The following is an 18,790-nucleotide window of genomic DNA, read 5'->3' as shown; positions in this document are numbered from 1 at the left end:
TGGTGAGACCCTGGTTTTGCTTGAATAATGAGGGCTGCACGTGCATTGGGAATGGGCTTTATGTTCACTTTATGCAGTGGAATTTTGCAATCCTTTTGGTTTCCAGTTTCTAATTACTTGCCTTGTCCACATCTTTCTCTAATACTGTAGGCACTTTCCTCCAGCTAAGCTCTGGCATTGCCTGGGCATTTGATGGGGCTGTGCAAACCCCAGGAAAAACCCTTTTTGGCCTATTTTTCCACCAGGCTGCAGCGGACAGGACAGGGCTGCCAGCTTACCAGGGAACCTGCTACTGCTGCACTGCTCAGAGCCACGCAGGTCAAGCCAAGCTCTCCCACATCGCAGTGAGGCTGGGAAAGCTTGTCCTTTCCTCCCGCTGCCCCAGGAAAAATGTGATGGAGGTCACTTGGCCAAGACCTTGTCACCCCAGTAATCCTTCTGTTATTTTGTCTGTATTAACAGGCATTTTTTCTAGATGTAACGCTCGGGGTAAAAGCCAATTTCACAGACCCTGACGCGTGCGGGAGCAACCCAGGCTGCAGGCAGAAGCAGACACCCGTGCTCTCCCCTCTTCCCCGTGTGCGAGCTCGGCTGCCTCCATCCCGCGCTGCCTCCCTTGCTGTAACCCAGAGGCGACGGCTCCGGAGCAACTTCAGTCCAACTCCTGCATCCGGCATTTTGCGAAAGAAACTGTCTCCTTTGATCTGCTGATCTTTGATCTTCTAATATAACTAAAGATCCCGAATTAATGCTGTTGTCGTCTGTGGCTCTGCCTGTCTGACAACGAGCCCGAGTTCTAGATATTCTTTTGTTCAGTGCGCTGTTGAGATGCTCTGATAAGTGGCATTTTTGCGACTGGTTAAATAGCAACTGTGTGCGGAGAGCAGGGTTGATGGGAAGGTGACAGCAGTCCCTGTTGCAAGGATCTGGCTAATTACAGAGTAGCAGCTCCTCTGCTGCTGTGAATTGTCACAGCCCTGCTGGAAAGCACAAGCTGTAAAAATTCACATCAGCTGAAGACTCTTCACATCAGCCAAGAATTTGCTGCAGCTTTATCTCTCTAATATAAATATTTATGTGAACGGATCTGGCTCCATTTTGCGATTTGATAGTCTATGAAATACCTACGGCTTCAGACCTCCTCCTCGCCTCTCTGCCTCATTATAGCTCTAACAGAAGGTATTATAAACAGCAGAGCTGATTTCCTGACATTAGGATTTTTATTTGAGTCTTGATTCCATGACAGTCAGATCACATTACTCTTGGCAACAGTTAAGGTGCATGTGGATTGCCTTTGTTATCCTTGTGGATGCAGGATGCTCAGATTCATTCTGAAGCAAGAGATCCAGAAAAGAAATAAGGCAATTATAACTATGCATTTCATTTCAAGTTTAAAACTTCCCTGTGTCTTGCTTATTGTCTTTAATAGTGCACACAGATGAACACATGTGTTTTTAGGGCCCTGGTTGCTTAAAGCCTGGAGATCATGGTGGATATTTAAAGAAACAACAGAAAGAAATGGACCGCTGTTTTTTCAGATGTTTTCTGAAGGATCCGCGGCACTGCGGAGGGAGCAGAGAAGTGGCATCACAGACCAAGGCAGCTGGAGGAGCTATGAGCTGAAACTCTACCTCTGTTCACATCCATGAGTCTGAAAACCTCTGCTCAGTGCCACACTGAGGCACACAAATACTGGTTTTTAAATTTCTTGGGACCTCCAGCTGCACCCCCAGGTGAGGCTGGAGCTGCCCTGGGCTGTCAGGAGGAGCTGCTCAGTGCACGTGGCTCCAGCCTGGGCAACCTCAGGGCTGAATCCGTCTGGTGCCTTCCTAACACAGCTAGCACACAACAACAGCATCAGATGTCTCATTAAATGCAGAAACGTTGATACCAGCCTCTTTTACCTAAGCCAAACATGGCAAATTGAATTCTCTCCTGTGCCAGAAGAGGATTTGAAAGCACACTTTCCAGAAGCCAGGGCAATCCCTGGGAGCCTGCTGGCAGGTCAGGGATGTGGCCTCACGCTGAAGCTGCCTGATGGCATAGAAACAGGTATCGGACATCCCAAGGTTGTCAGAGGACCGGTGACACAAATGGACGTTGCTGGTCTGGTGGTCCTTGCGCTCAGCTGGGCAGGGGAGACCCAGGTTCCTTCTCCTTCTTGCCTGGGCTGGCCCTGTGTGATAGCGTGGCAAGCCTTGGGATAAAGTGCAGGAGCAAGCATGGGGAGCGGGACTCAACCCCCTTTCTCTCTCCTGGGCCAGGCACTTGGACTGGGTCTGGCTGGGTGGAGTCAGCTTTCTTCATAGCAGTCTATATGGTGCTGCATTTTGGATTTGTGGCTAAACCAGTGCTGACAGCACACCAATGTTTTAGCTGTTGCTGAACAAGGGCTTGCACAGCATCAAGGCTTTCTCTTTTCCCCACTCTGCCCCCACTGCTGGCAGTGGGCGAGGGGCTGGGAGGGGACACAGCCGCGACAGCTGACCTGAACTGGCCAAAGGAATATTCCGTACCGTAAAATGTCGTGTCAGCAATAAAACTGGGGAGAGGAAGAAGAAGGGGAGGTTTGGGGCTTCTAAGGTGGCTGTTGCTCAGAGACTGGCTGGGCATCGGTCTGCTTGTGGGAGATGGTGAGTGATTTCCTTTCCGTCACTTGTGGGGTTTTTTTCCTCATTCCTTCACCTATTAAACTGCCTTTATCTCAACCCACAATTTTCTTGCTTTTGTTCTTCCTGTTCCCTTTCCCCATCCTGGTCGAGGAACAGGGAGTGAGCGAGCAGCTGTGTGGGTGCTTGGCTGCTGGCCAGGGTCAACCCAGCTCACTGCTTTTAGAACCTGGCTGCTAAGTGACCTCCAAGTAATTTCATGGAGGTGGATAAAGCATCACCAGGAGGGCCAAAGTAAGAAGGATTTAGCCTCAGAAATGCCAACCAGACTGGGCTTCCCAACAGATGTGGGCAAATGTGGGCAAACACTCCCTGGGCAGGTGCAACACCTAGGCACCAAGACAGGGAGCTGCATGGACCTGCTGCTCTACATGCGGACAGAGTTTGCAGGTCAGGGATGGAGGGATCTGTGGTAACTCCTGGGGTAGGTTTACAGGAGGGGAGTAATTTTTGCAGTCGTGGACACAAGTACCTCAACTCCCCTTTGGAAATGCACCTTAGCAGGGATCTTTTCTAGATACATTCCCAGAGCCCTGAAATTGCTGCAGTCATCCTGTTTATGTGCTGACATTGCAGACTTGCACCTGAAAAGTCTATCTGGTAGCACCATTCCAACCTCATATAGCAGATGTATGAACAAACAAGCAAACAAAAAGCCCAACCCAGAAGATGATAGATATTTACTACCAAAGTACCAGTTACTCTCTGAATCACAGCTCCTGAATCACCTTGTCTGATAAGAAATTGGAGGGGCTATAACAGTAAGTCACATTAAGATACTAGTTTGCACATCTTTCTATTCTTGACTTGTTCCTCTATTAGTTTTAGAAATCATAGGTGTGGATAACAGGTCACAATGTCAACAGATGGCTGAGGAATTCTGAAAAGGTGATATAAATGGAAAGAGAAGGAAACAGAGAGAGATTGCATGCAACATTGGAAGGGTTAGGTAGGAATGTACAGAGAAAAAACTGATCAGGAACCATTAAGTTAAATACTTAGAAGAAATGCCAGCATATTCCTCAGAAGTACTTGCTTTCAACCAAAAATGCCAAAGTTCTTATGTGTTCACAGATGCTTAGAGCCATCAAATTTGCACCACAGTACAATTAGAAATTGCTAATCTGTTGTATTTAGAAAACTCAAACTATCATTCAAGGGGAAAGGGGGCACACAGGCCATCTTTTCCCCCAGCCCCGTTTTAAAGGAGTGAGTCCTGCTTGGTTCCGTGAAAGAAAAGTCCTTGAGCATCCACCCTGAGAAGTCCTCTCTGGAGGTGCCTGCCCACAGCCCTGGCTGAGCTGCCTGAGGAATGGGGTTTAGGTCTTCCCTTGCTCTCAGCGTAGCAGCTCTCTAAGGCTTGCCTGGAGCACTGACCATCTTGGGTCCCATCCTGAGACCATGGGCTCTTGCCCGCACTGGAGAGGAAACTGTGGGCGCCCAACAGGGTGCAGGGATCTGCATTTCACCCTCAAAGGGTGAACACCTGACTTGTAGGCACCCAAATTCTTAGTAAGAGTTGGCCCTAAAGAGAATGCATTTTACCTGTCGCATGTCATTCATACCTTTGCATACAGGCTCACATTTCAAAGGGAATTGAAGCCAGCTGGTGTTGGGAAGGAATGTAATTTTAAGCTGGAATCCATGCAGTAATGAGAAGTATTCTCAAGTGCAGAAAAGGATGCCTCCAAAGTACAGGAGAATTAAAAGAAAGCAAACCAAGGTCTGTAGAAATATGTGTTACAGTCAAAGGACCAAGGATGTGCATCTAAATTCCCTGCGAAATGAAAGCTTTGGAAATGACAATGGCATGCATTAAATATAAGTCAACACAAAGTATTGAGAGAAAAATAGCATACAATTGTTCAATTTACTCAAAAAAAGCATGAAGGCTCAATTTTGATTCTCTATTTCAATGTAATTCTAGAAATAGAAAATATATTTTCCCATGAGAAAAAAACACATTAATGATTCCTTCTTTTCAAAACCAAGCGGGAGAATGCGATGTGACAGGTATAAACGTGTGTAATGTCTAAGAATTCTAACTTAAAAGATTTCAAAGCAGTGACAACTCAAAACTCACAGTAGTAGAAAAATCACATTCCTAAGATGCTGAGAAATAATTGGATTCATATTTCGATTTGAATTAAACTATGAAACCAGAGAAACTACTCAATCAAGAATATCAGTACTTGCCAAGGACAGCAACTTTTTTGTTGTATGTGAACATTATAATTCTACCTCCCTGGGAGGGGGAAGGGGGATGGTCTGGTGCATAACCTACTAGTTTGAAATATAGGTTCAATTCTTTGTAGCTGTCCTCTCTGCCCCCAGGCAAGTAATTAAGCTGCACAACCCAAAAAGCGGTTTCTTACCTAACTCCCATCGGACCTCCCGTGAGACATAGGGAGGGGTTAGGCAGTGCCCACCTGGGCATTGAGCTCCTTGTGCCTCAGTGTACTCTTTGCAAACAAGGATAATAGTGTTTCCTGGCTCAAAAGTGCAATAGCAGGTGCTCAGATACAGTGACAACAGGAACCAAATTCCACACTGTATTGGGTGTGCGTGGCAAGGTTTGGTAGCAGATGCCAGAAGCTTCCCCCATGTCCGACAGAGCCAATGCCAGCCGGCTCCAAGACGGACCCGCCGCTGGCCAAGGCTGAGCCCATCAGCAACGGCGGTAGTGCCTCTGGGATAACATATTTAAGAAGGGGAAAAAGTTACTGTGCAACTGCAGCTGGAAGAGAGGAGTGAGAATATGTGAGAGGAACAACTCTGCAGACACCAAGGCCAGGGAAGAAGGAGGGGGAGGAGGTGCTCCAGGTGCCGGAGCAGAGATTCCCCTGCAGCCTGTGGTGAAGACCCTGGTGAGGCAGGCTGTGCCCCTGCAGCCCATGGAGGTTACCGCTGGAGCAGATATCCACCTGCAGCCCATGGGGGACCCCACGCCGGAGCAGGTGGGTGTGCCCAAAGGAGGCTGTGACCCCATGGGAGACCCACGCTGGAGCAGTCTGTTCCTGAAGGACTGCATCGCGTGGAAAGGACCCATGCTGGAGAAGTTCATGAGGGATTGTCTCCTGTGATTCAGACCCCATGCTGGAGCAGGGGAAGAGTGTGAGGAGGAAGGAGTGGCAGAGACAACGTGTGATGAACTGATCACAGCCCCCATTCCCTGTCCCCCTGCGCCACTCGGGGGGAGGAGGTAGAGAAATCAGGAGTGAAATTGAGCCTGAGAAGAAGTGAGGGGTGGAGGTAAGCTGTTTTAAGATTTGGTTTTATTTCTCATTATCCTACTCTGGTCTTAATTGGCAATAAATAAAATTAATTCCCCCAAGCTGAGTCTGTTTTGCCCATGATGGTAACTGGTGAGTGATCTCCCTGTCCTTTTCTCAACCCACAAGCCTTTCATCATATTTTTCTCCCCCCGTCCACTTGAGTAGGGGGAGTGACAGAGTGGCTTGGTGGGCATCTGGCGTCCAGTCAAGGTCAACCCACCACACATGCATACATACATGTTGAACATACTATACACTCTATATGCATGTGTATATTTGGCCCAGGCATGAAAATGTGGGCAATCCCAAGGTGGTGGTGACCCAAACAATTTTTCAGAGGTTGCTGAAGTGCTTGTAACAGCTTAGTCAAAAGGCTTTGATAAATCCAATCAAGTTATTTAAGTGCTTGCCCCATCCTGCAAGGAAAATTCGTATTTTAATAGCTGAGTGGGATTAGTGTCTTCCAAGCTCAGGAAAAGTGGTGTGCCACAGGCAGGGGCCTATTTTCACTCCTTGGTGGTTCCCACCTTGGCTAAGGTGCTGGGAAAGCCACCTGCATGAGAACCAAGCGTACTCTGGACAGCTGTGATTTCATTTGAGAGGATCCTGCTCAAGATCCAAACCATCAGCCATTGGTTACACAGCAACCCTGGTAAATGCATCCCAAGGTACTGGTGGCCTCAGGCTGGTTCCAGCAACGATGGCTCTGGAGGACAAGGACTGGAGCCACCATGACTCTCACGAGATGGCAGGTGATAAACAACTGAGGCTCCTCAGCACAATCCCTGCCAGAAAATAGGTTGTCAACATTGTTTAGCCATTCAGAGAAAATCAGTTAGGACTGGAGTAGATCTCAGGAGATCAGCTAATGCAACCTCCTGCCCAGCTGCCCTTATAGCACTTCTGAACAACAGATACTGAAGATTTTCTTAAGTCACTTCCAGGGATGAAGATGCTTCTGTAGGAAGCTCAGTGTGGGGCAGAGTGTTTAAAGTGCTGCAGAGAGCAAGAGGTCAGGAGCGTGGCTAATTCATGCCCAGGGCCAAGAAGAGATCAACCATTTGAGCCCACAGGGATGTCCCAGTTGCTGACCTACAGCCACACATGACAAGTCAGAAGTTCAGCAGAGCAGAGGCAAGGCTGGAACTAATCCATAATACAAAGTCTGGAAACATGTCACACAAGGGCACTCCAGAAAAAAGCAGGACTGGGTCCTAGTGGCAGTCCTGCCAGTTAGTATTTGTCACCTTGAGCAACTCACCTCTGCACTTCAGTTTCCACATCTGCAAACCAAGGCAAATACTATTCGCCTACTTCAATAATGCCATTCGCCATCAACTGCAAAGAGCTAAGTGTCATTTAGTGTCATTAGTGCTGTCTAATTCTGCGTTATCTTCAATAAATATGGATGTGGCAAGATGAGCTCACAGCCAAAAAGCTTTTTTATATGCTGAATGCCCTGTTTAATGGGACCAAGTGAAACAGCAGTCTCTGCTTAACTCACTCTCACCCTTCAAAGGGTTTAAGCAGAGCTTTCCTTGTGCAGCATGAAATCATGTTGCAACATCGAACACCAATCCCTCTGAGAGCAAATATAGTCCCTGCCTTCTCCTGTTAATAAATGCTGGAACACAGAAACAGCTTCACGTGGCTTAACCTCCTCCTCTTCCTCAGTCACCAATAAAACTACCTGCCCAATTTTACTGGTAAAACATTTCCTACTGCCTAGGCCACCGCAAGCCACAAAATGCTTTTCTCCCTGAATTAAAATTGCAATGTATTATGCAAGTGGTTCAGCAATGGAGAAAGAGCTAGAAGCCTGCAAGAAACAAAAATAGAGCCCCACACAGAATACACACGACTTTGCATTTTTTTCTTCAGGATTATAAAAGAACTTGCCTGGCCAGTTGGGTTAGCCAAGATTTAAATCCCTGTGATATTAAATGACACAGGCATGACACAACTGTTTTTGCATAATGGCTTTTTACAAATTTTCAAAACATAGACGACTTTTCCAAATGTTAGCCCTGGCTATTTTTATCTTGCGGCTAAACTCTAACTCCGTAGGAAAGCCATTCCACCAGAATATCAGATGGTTTATGGGCAAGCACACATCTGGGAGGCTGTGGACCATTTTACGTTTATGGGCCCAGATATTTTCCCCAACAGATGTGGGATCCTCCTGTGGCAAATTTCAGCCTTCTGACAATAAGTTTCCCATTTGTTGGTTACTTCCCTCGTACCTGCGGGATTTCATGGGCTGCAGGTTGAAAGCTGCCAATTTAAATATCAATCAACTTAACTCCGCAGAAGGATTTCTTTGCATTTGTCATGCTGCGAGAGAAAGAGCTCAGCCACTCTGAGCTGCAGGGAGGGGGAGAGCAGAAGGATTAACTTTGGTGGTTATGGGGTGGTTATAGGAGGCTCCTTCCCAGGATTTCTTTTTTCGGGGATCTTCTGGGATGCCGGGCTGAGGGATCACAAGACCAGAGAAGTATCCAGTGGGGACAGCACTGGGCAGCCCCAGCCCCAGAACAACCCCTTTGCATTAAGGCTTCCTCCCTCCTGGGATTACACCTGAGGTCTGTGGCCACAGGTACAACTCCAGGGTCCCCTTTAGACCAGCATCATTCTGGCCACAACTGGCCACCTCTACACCTCTCTTGTGATGTTGCCTCCTTGGCTATCCCGTTTGCCTGACTTTTGTCCTGGGCCCTTTTTTCCCCCAGCCCAGAACAAGGGGTCTCAGGGCCAATCTGCACCTAGTCTCAGCTTAACTCTGGCTCCACAAACAAGCCTGCAGTTAGACCATCATCTGGAACCGAAAATGTGGTGTACTGTGCACCACCCGTCTACCCTCACCCCCCAGCTCACCACCCAAGTACGCTCTTGGCCTGTGCTGTAACTCTGAGGCAAGTACCAGGTTAGACGCCTGGCCAGGGACATGCCTGCACATGAGGATGGTTTCCAAAGAGGAGCTAAATCAAATGAGTCCTTGTCCCCAAAAGTGGGACTGACGTCCTACTCTCTAGTTGGATTTATGCTGGGGCTGCCAAGCAGGAAGGTGCAACATGAATGTCCAGCGAGAGCTCAGGGACTTCGGCACAAGGGTACAGCATGGGAGTGACTTCAGGAGAGACCTTCTCTGGGCCTCTAGTCAAAAACACTTAGTACAGCTAAACAGCTGGAGGGAGCCCATGTGCTTTTCCCTGCTCTTTTCTCTGTGTCTTATCTCACCCTTTTTCTGCAACCTTTTTTGCATGGTATGTCTCCTAGAGTCCTAAATTGCATGACACAAGAATTTGGGACTGCACAAAGATTGATCTGCAAGTGGGAGTTGTATCCCGAAAAAATTTGCCTGTGGACCCGTGTCCTACAGACCACAAGGCAGCTTAGGAAGCACCAGCCTGCAATATTTGGTTGTTGAACAAATTCCAGGAAAGCACTCCATGAACTAGATACCTTTGGGATTAGCCTGGTGTTTCCTTTGCCTATTACAAATCCTTTCATCAAAGCATGTGATATAAATCCTGATTTAATGGTCAAAAGCTTTCGGTCTAAGCTGTACATGTGGTGTTGCACAAGAGGATGTACAAGGGAAAGAAGCAAACTGCATTGTCAGACACTGATGGGTTTGGTGCCGGCCCTTTTGTTTGGAAGGTTTTTACCTCTGGTTTTGAAGGTTTGGCTCACAATCACCTCACAGATTTTATTGATTTTCTGTTACCTTTGGTCCTGTAAATATTAACTACTGTCAATTTGTTTCATATGCCTGTTGCTGCTCAAGGGTCTGAGTACTATGAACCTTAACCTAAATAATGGCACCGTGACTTTTGTTCAGGAGGAGCCAGTGAGTATGTTTCGGCTCCTGCGTGATATGAATCACAAGTGAAACCAGAAAACGTGTGGCTGGAGTTAGTTGTATAACAGCAGGGCTGCATTACACAAGTGCAAAATCCTCTGCTGAAGTCAAACAGGGGACGTGCAAGTCAGGCGACACCACTAGCAACAACAGCACATTCACCAGCTTATTGCCAGACCTTGCTTACTTATTGACTAATTAAAAAGAGCTGCCAAAGTGGCACTTTACCATTCCCCTCACCGCAGGCTGCGTTTCAATCGTGTTAGAAAAGCAAGGAGAGGTTTTCAGGGTTTCATTTTGCCGGGCCGTTGTTTTGCTCCGCTGTTTGCTGAGGGCAGGGGCCGGCTGCAGGAAGGGGCAGCAGTCGGCCATGGCTCCTCAGGGAGCACCGCTTCATGCAATTGAATCACATCCAACATGATCCTTCCCCGCTGCTGCAAACTATCCCTGGAGGCACTGTCAGGTCAGGTTTATCTAACCCCTGCGAGAGGCTGCTCCTCCTGGTGCACCCCAAGGCACCCTGCTATCTGCTGTGTTGGGGTCTGGGACCCCATTTCAGGGACAGCCTGGACCCTGATGCAGCCCCCACCACCCCATTGCACATGGGGACTGGGGCCATGATGCTGAGCCCTGCTGCCGGGCATGGGAACATGATGGACTCTGCCAGCAGCACACTGGGCACTTGTGGGGCCAGAGGCAGAAGAGATGGGCGCAGTGGTGGGAGCACAGGAGAAGCCCCCTGCTCCCAAACCACCACCCTGCTCGGGCTGCAAGCACCACAGACCAAGGGTTTGTCTGACATCTGCGAGGGCAAGCCCTTTTTGTGGGGCGGGGGGCAGGGTTCAAAACAGCATTTGCTTTCATGCCACGTCAGTGCAGGTTTCCGCGATGCTGGAGCGCTTCCTTCCATGCTGTGCCGCGTGCCGCAGGGCAGGAGCCCACCCGGCTCTGCCTGCAGGGTACGGGGACGCAGCCCCTGGGGGCTGGGGCCGGCCACACTCTCTGCTGGGCTTCTCTTGGGATGAAGTGCTTGGAGGCTTTCGTCCATCCCTTGCAACCTCCCACTGCTGTTTGATGCTCAGGGCTTCTTTTTTAAGGAGAAATGGGTACGTCATAGTTAAGGTGACTCACAGCTTAAGAAGACATTCCTCTAGGTTTTAAAAGGAAACTATAATCTGATTTTTGAAGCCTTAGCAGCCACACTGTATGCTCCAGACATGCCCGAGTAACTTGTAATAAATCTCTGTGGAGGTTAAAGCAACTTTGTTTAAAAAATATTTCTTTCAGGGTGAGAAAAATAAAATTATCCTGGCCAAACAGATGGGAAAGCACTGAGCAAGGAGGGCCAAAGTGATTTTCCCTGTGGTAGAGACATTGCACAGTGCTGTGAGCTGAGGGTCCAGTGCTTTGCAAGCACCAGCCCATCAAACACAGCGACGCAGGGGTGGTCCTGGCAGCCCCCACTGCCCGCCGGCCACCACGCGCCCCACAGCACCAGGGGTTGGGGTCCCTGCTCCTTCCTGCCTGGGGTCCCCATGCACCTCCGTATGCCTCCTTACACATTCCTATTTTCTCCCTGACCTGTGCTGAAGGGAGAAAAATAAACCCTCCAGCATCTGTGAGGTGCTCGGGGAGGTCACTGCCTTCGCTCCACCGTGTCTCCACCTGTTGTCATTGCTTAAATATTTGTTGGTGGCAGGCGGGCTCAGCCTGTGCAGACGCTGTGCCTGCTGGCATCGGTGCATCCCGAGTGCCAAGGAGCAGGAGGGCTGCTCTTCTGGTTTGGTAGCATTTTCTACTCCCTTGGCAGAGGCCTGAGCAATGACAGTGGTGGGGTGGGGTAGCAGAGGATCAGGACCCTATTTTTCTACAATAGCTGCAGAACCAAAAACATGCTGGCGTGAATCAGCTGGTGTACTAAAACACTCACAGTGTTTTTAAAATGCTCACAGTCACTTACGTCAATTAAGCTTAAATCTAAATTGTTTTAAGAACATCTGCTTAGTGATGCGCAGGAGTTTGACCACACTGAATTGAGGTTCAGGTTTTGCTTGCTAAAGGTATTTTACAGGTGTCTTAAACCTCCCTGGCAAGGTTTGTTGAAAGATGTGCTGTGATGATGGTGGTCTCACAACAAGAGGCAATGGACTAGCCCATATGTCTGAGCCATAATTACCACTGCTGGCAGCCTGGGGTATAAATGCAGAATAATTGGCACATAACGTCATGGCACGGAGCGGGTCTGCAGCACCACGGTGCTGCCGTAGGTCCCCCTCGGGAGCCTGTACCACGTGCAGTGCTGCTGGCTGGGACAGCTTCTGTAAGAGACCAGGGTGTGGGGAAGCCTCGGCACAGTGATCCTGATCGGGGGACCGCCATGCACAGAGGAGCTAGTGACCCGCAGAGCAGTTAGCCTGTGTGTGCGCTGCGTCCCCGTGCTGGTGTACCCTGCAGCCGCAGGACAAGCTGGTTGTAACGCAGGAGCCCGCAGGCAGCTCCCACTTGGTACCAGCAATTATGCCACTAGTGTGGCCTTGCCTTTGTCCAAAAGTGCGGCAAGATGTTGCGATGCGAACATCCTTTCTGTTTGACAGTAGAAATGATGAGCAGAGTTGTTATCTTGTGGGAAAATCCTGTAACAGCTCAAATGACCAAACTGGGTTAACCCTCTGCGGAGGAGTCTGCGTGGTGTGCTGCGTGTGGGTGCACAGCTCGGGGTTCCTGGCATCTAAAGGGATGTAAGATTACCAATGCTATTCTATCTTTACACTGTTAGCTCTAATAAACAGCATTTTAAATGATAATTTACAGAGTCTGAATGCCTTTCTTATGGGGACCGCCACAGAGCAGCACCTCCTGGTGCAGCACAGCAGGCCTGGGTGCCAGGCTGGGAGGAGGCACACTGCTCCCACAAACGGGGCGTCCTGGAGTGACAGGGGAGCAGCCAGGCTTTTCGGTGGAAATTCAACCCAGGATTAGTCCTGGAAAGGTCATTTTTCCAAGCTGGCATAGCACTTCTGGTAACAACAGTAGTGTCTGGCACATGCTTGCCCACCATCCTCTGCAGAAATGGGCAATGAAAGTGCCTTTTCTGATTTTCAGCATGGATGAATGTTTCTGTTTTTAAAAAATGAAAGATATCATGAGGAGCAATCAATAAAGAAATGCCAGCATTTGGCAATCCACCTCTTCCATAAAGCTTCTAGTGTCCACGTTCCCTGTACCTGGATGCTGGTCAGGTTTATTTTTGGATCAATCCATGCAAAGTTAAATCAGAGGTGTTTTATTACTCCACTCCACTGCCTGCATGATATAAAGGGCAAAACTCAAAACTATGATAAAGCTGATAAATAATAGATGGGATCTTTAGCTGTCACTGCTGATCGCTCTCTGGAAGCCAGGAAAGCACTCACCAGACTGCCCTTGATTTGCAGCTCATAAAAGCCTTGCCTTCAAGGAACTTTTAAACCAAAATCAGAACAGCAACTGTAATAATTAGACTCTGTGGCTGCTACGATTACTACCAACTTCAACTGCTAGAATGCAAGAAATAAGAAAAAAATAAAATAAAATAAAACAAAACAAAATGGAATGAAAACCCATTGAGTTTTTTTTCAGCAGATCTAATCACTGCACTGAGATGATATAAATGCATTCAAAAGGGCATTTCTGTTCTGTGGCTTAAGGAGGTTTGTTCCTGACCCTCTAACTAGGACTCATTGTGCTGTTCATGTTTGTAACAGGTTGTCGCCACATTATCGCCAGAGAAAACTAAGGCCCCCTAAAGGAATTACATTTCCAAGTGGAAAAATGTTTTGTCTTCTGTCACTTCTTGCATGTGCCGTTACAGAACAATTACTCAGAAGAGTCTTTCCCTCCTTCACCTTGTTTATCTGGTACAGTTGTCAGGACATAAATACTACTCCCATTTACTGTGCCTCTGTATAGTCAGTCAGTCTATTAGCTTTCCTGGTATCTGTCCAGCTCTTCCGTCTCATGATAAAGGAATCTAAAAATACAGGGCAGTGCGAGCACCACATTTTGGCAGAGAAACTCAAGGACAAGCAGAGGATCTGGAAGTATTTTGACTTCCCTCCTTTTCCTCTTTACTGCTTCACTTCCTGACCCATTGCAATTTGAATCTCCTAAATTCTACGGTCAAACATTGCATCACAGGTACTGATAGATTGTATGGGAACTGAGGAAGGGCAAAACATCTTAAGGCTTTCCACAGTCTTCATGCCAGAAGAGTTTTTTCCCCCCATAGTTATTTTATGACTAAGGTCAGGAGAATGCACCCATATAGTGAAACAAAATGTCCCGAGCTTCTGGGAAATGAGGCTGCTGCTGGCGGTCTCGTAGCTCTGCTGCAGGCTGGCATGGTAACGCACCCAGCGTGCAGACCCTTACCTCCCCAGTTCCTCAGCTGCCCAAAACATGCAATGAGCGTCACCTTAGGTGCCAGCTGGACTTCTGAGAGGTTAATTCACTAAGGTTAATAAAGAAAATTAAATTAAAATGTGCAATGTGTAGAGTTTTATTCAGCAGATATTTATACTTTTTCATAGAAATTACTGCAAAGTAGGTCAGAGATAAAAGAGAAGAGAGATTTTATTGTAATAATAATGCTCTTTCAGAATATAGCACACTGCAGGTAAGATGTTTCTAACCAGATTTCAAACATACATGCATCAGCGCAGATTTTATTAAAATGCTGTTTTTGAGGGAATTTCTTAGAGCAAAACTGTACAGCAGGTAGATGGACTGATTCTATATTAGCCAATAGCTGTAGCTAGAAAGAGCTGAAAATTTCTAACGGAATGGTGTACATGGGAAAACACAGTTGTGTTGAAACCCAGAATGCCCAGGAAACAGGATGATTTCAGTGAGATTTCATAGGAAAAAAATGTAAACACCCATTTGGCTAAGGCTGGAAGTTCTATTTTGGCACTGCCAGACCAGAACATTTTTATTTCATAGTCTAATAAAAACATTTCAACATTCAAAACATTCACATTCAAAACATTTCAGCATTCAACATGCAAATTTGAATGCATCCAAATCTTTTTTAATTGTGATCTCATTCTGATTCTTTAAGTTATGGACCTTCCTGTGAAGAAGACCTACAGATTCTTGCTCCGTGTTCTGCGAGTGAGCTGCCTCTGCTTTGTACCACATAGCTCAACACAGTGCCTGGAAAACCAAAGTTGACCCTTTAGCTAGGAACATGTGCTAAAAACTTTAAGTTGAAAATTAAACACATGATCATGAGCTTCTTCACTGAAATGCCACCCAAACCTAGCACTGCTTGAGGAACCCTATTCTTTTCCCACAGTCCTAAGAAACATTTCTACTGCAGTATATCAAAGTGCAAACCCTGGATCAGCCTCTACTTCGCAAAGTTCTACCAGATTAGCTGTTTTGGCTAAGAGTGTAGGGCAAGACAATTCTCTCAGTCAACACTGTAGCAAATTTTTAGAAAAAAAAAATGTTGTAGTCATAGAAAAAGAAACATCCCTGCTGACAGAGTGCTGCAGGCATGTCCTCATTGCTGGTGTGGCCTGAAGCCAAAGACCAGGTCGCCTCCCTATCTGTGCCTTACGTCACTGAGGTTGCATCAGGCCACCAGCTTCTGGTGAGCAAAATAAGCTCTTTCCAGAAGTGGGGCCAGCACGATCTTTTTTCAAGAAGTCTAGGTGGAACAGTGGGCAGCTCAGCTACAATTCTTGGGGGAACCACCAGTGTTGCAGTAACAGCAGAAAAACCTTCTGCAGAACTCAGATGTGATATGGCCACAGCCCAGACCTGGGGTCCTGCTCAGTCCTTTGTAGCATCCTTCCTTATGATCAATGTGGAGTCTCCTCCTCTAGTCTACTTTGTGTTTCTTCAACTTCACCTACTAGCACCCAGCCAGTAGCCTGTTTTGCTGTCAAAACCCAGCTGAAGGTGACACTACTTGGAACTGATTAAGCTCATCATTAGAAGACAAATGTCAAAAACTTGAAAGCACCAGTCCAGGCAACCAACCTAAGGTCACAGCGCTACAAAAATGTGGGCACACAATCTCTGCTCCAGGCAAGAGAGACTATCACTAGTTCTGGGAGTGCAGATAGCCTGCATGGAGCAGAGCAGCCAGGCTGTAGGAAAGAAAGGGTTGAGCTTTCTTCAAATAAACTTTAACCAGAACAAGGTGGAACCACTGTCCTCAAGGAAGGGGAGCCCCCTTGGCATGCCTTATCCCCTCGTGATGGGTGTGGGCAAGAGGGTGCAGAGCTCCAGCCTGAAACCAGGCATGAGCAGGGACTGACTCTTGGTCTGTCATTGCCCAGTAAATGCCTTTCTGGAGACCTCTAGGCTATTATGGAGATGAGAAAGATCTCTGTGACCTTTCTGTTAAACAGCAAAGGCCCCGGGAGTTTGGGTTCATCCTAAAGTGGACAGTGGACATTTCTGATTTCTCAGACATCTGTGAGAGCAAAACCATCTCCATCTGGGTGTCCCTCATCGGGGTTTCTGCTCCAAGACCTGTTCCTGCTACAAGAAGGTCTCTGTGTCTCTGTGGCTATAGCATGCAGCATCAGCATGTCAAAAGTAAATGCATTTAAGAGTAAATCCTCTTCTACTGTAGGCAAGACAGAGTTTACCTACTTCTTACTGCATGATCTGGGACACCAGTTGGTGAGTTAGTTGTCCTTCAGTTTACATGAACTTAAACGTCAAGGGCATGCTCATTATCTGATAGGGTTGGAGCAGTAGCTGGGTCCTCAGCTGGGGAAGCACTTGTTGGCAGAGCTGGAAATAAGCTGAAGCACTCTGCAGAAGGGAGGGAGAGGGCAACATGCCAGAAGCAAGTAGAGCGCAGGAGACAACGATTATTGCAGGCAGACAGTTTGGGCTCCTTTAGCACCTTCTCTCTTCACAGTAAATCCAATGCTACCTCAACATTTTTATGCATGTTTTCTTATTGCTAATCTAAATAGTACAGTATAGGTCTGTCACTGCTTCCATACAACAGAGCTATTTACTTTGAACTAGCAAAAATATATAGAGCCCCAACCCCAGTTGTTACAGCCTGAATCCGTAGACAAAAGGACAAGTTCAGCCAGAAATTACTAAATAGCTCATTTGGTTGGGGGTTGGTTTTGTTTTTTAAAGTGGCTGGATTCCCTTCATCTTTTTGCTCAGTTCTACAGATTCTTCTGAGCTGCAGAGCCAAAAGCCAGCCACGCAGGCCCACATACCACAGGAATAAGAGAGCCACCAAGAGGGATGTTTTGACAGCTAATGCTGAAATTACAATAGCAACCACCAAAGCCCTAAGTGGTGTTTATGCTGAAAAAGAACATGTAGTCAAACCAGCAAGTCTTTCCTAAAACTTCTAAATTGTTGCTTCATTTATAAATCCACTCAAGAGCTCAAGCAGCAGAAAGCATATATGTCTTGACGGTCCTTGATAGCTGTGTAGGACTCAGATGGAGACCATCCAGCCAATACTACCCACATACTGGCTGGGGCATAAAGACAAAGGCAGCGAGCTATCTCCAGGGCTAATGATGGGCCCCTGTAATTCATAATCAAATTAGGGGCTGGGTTCTCATTGCAAGCAACACAGTGGGAACATGTCCCTGCCCTCACCTTTCACACATCGAGCCTACAGCTTTCATGGGTGATCAGGGATAGTTGTACAAAGGATGCCCAGTGCATAAGTAAGGTGCCTAATCCCCATCTTTGCCTTTCAAAACACTTCTCTCCCTCTCTTTTCCTAGACACCAGGACTTAGTCGTAGGTGAAACCTGTATCCTCCCATGTATAGCTTGGGCTACTTATGCTTCCACATTTTTGTAAAGGTACCCTTTAATTTTCATATTTTTCAACACATTATTCCATCAGTTGATTAACTAAGTTTTCTCTTCGAAATGACAATATTCCTGCAAGCTGAATAGCTGGAAGAAAACATCATTCTATGCCATGACCAAGTGATTAAGAGGACCAGGATTCAGAGGCTTGTTTCTGAGCTGGCATATGCCAACGCTACACTGAGGGAATTTAAGAGACCTCTGTGGCATTACTTGCAAATACCACTGGAGGAATAAATCAAAAGCACATTGTAGAAGATGGTTTTAGCTATTGAAATAAAGATGAATTTGTGACCCATCACTAGAAATAAGTAGCCTTGATTAGTCAGCTGGGTTTGCATGGGATCTTTGTTGGAGTTTGTTCAACTCGAGCACTAAAAACAAACAAGCAAACAAATGACAAAAAAACCCACAAGAAAATGACCAAATGGTGCAATACAAGACAGAGGTGACAGAGCTGGACAACTGCTTCAAAACTGTCTCCTGCAATAGTAGGTAGAGACTAATGGTGGCTCTTCAGTGACCTTTATAAAATACATTTGGCCAGAGATAAATTCCTAGCTGGTGAATGTTCACGTAAAATAACACTCTGTTTAAATTCGAAGTGAAAACACAGCAGGAGGTAACTGGCAACTGCTACAAGGGCTCAGACATGGCCTGCCAAGGGGGTGGGTGGCTATGTCCCCCAGTTTGCACCCCAAGGGGGGCAGAGGCACGCTGGGAGGTCCCCACAGAGAGCCATGGGCTGGTTCCTGCCTGTTAACATACCATGTCCCACAAAAAAACAACATTTTTTTTTCTTTTTTTAAAGAGAAAAAAAACCCACAACACCCACACATTTGTGACATGCTAGAATATGGAGTTATTGCAACGAGCTGGCTCTTGCGCCCTGGCTGGGCGATGGCCCCTGCTGCCATGCCTGACCACTGAGGAGCTTGTTCTGCCTCCAGCTACTGCGCTTCATTTCTGCTACACCTCATATGCCACCTAGTGGTTTCCAAAGTGGGAAATTCCTTATTAAACATGACTTTCAGACACACCGCTTCTGCCAGTTGTTCCATATGTCTCAACCTTGCTATTGAAGAAGCAAGCTGAGGTGCAGCGCACTGCAACGCACCCCCGACACAG

This window comes from Platalea leucorodia (genome assembly GCF_965183815.1).
Source record: "Platalea leucorodia genome assembly, chromosome: 4".
In the NCBI taxonomy this organism is placed as follows: domain Eukaryota; kingdom Metazoa; phylum Chordata; class Aves; order Pelecaniformes; family Threskiornithidae; genus Platalea; species Platalea leucorodia.
This window is presented reverse-complemented; position numbering follows the sequence as displayed.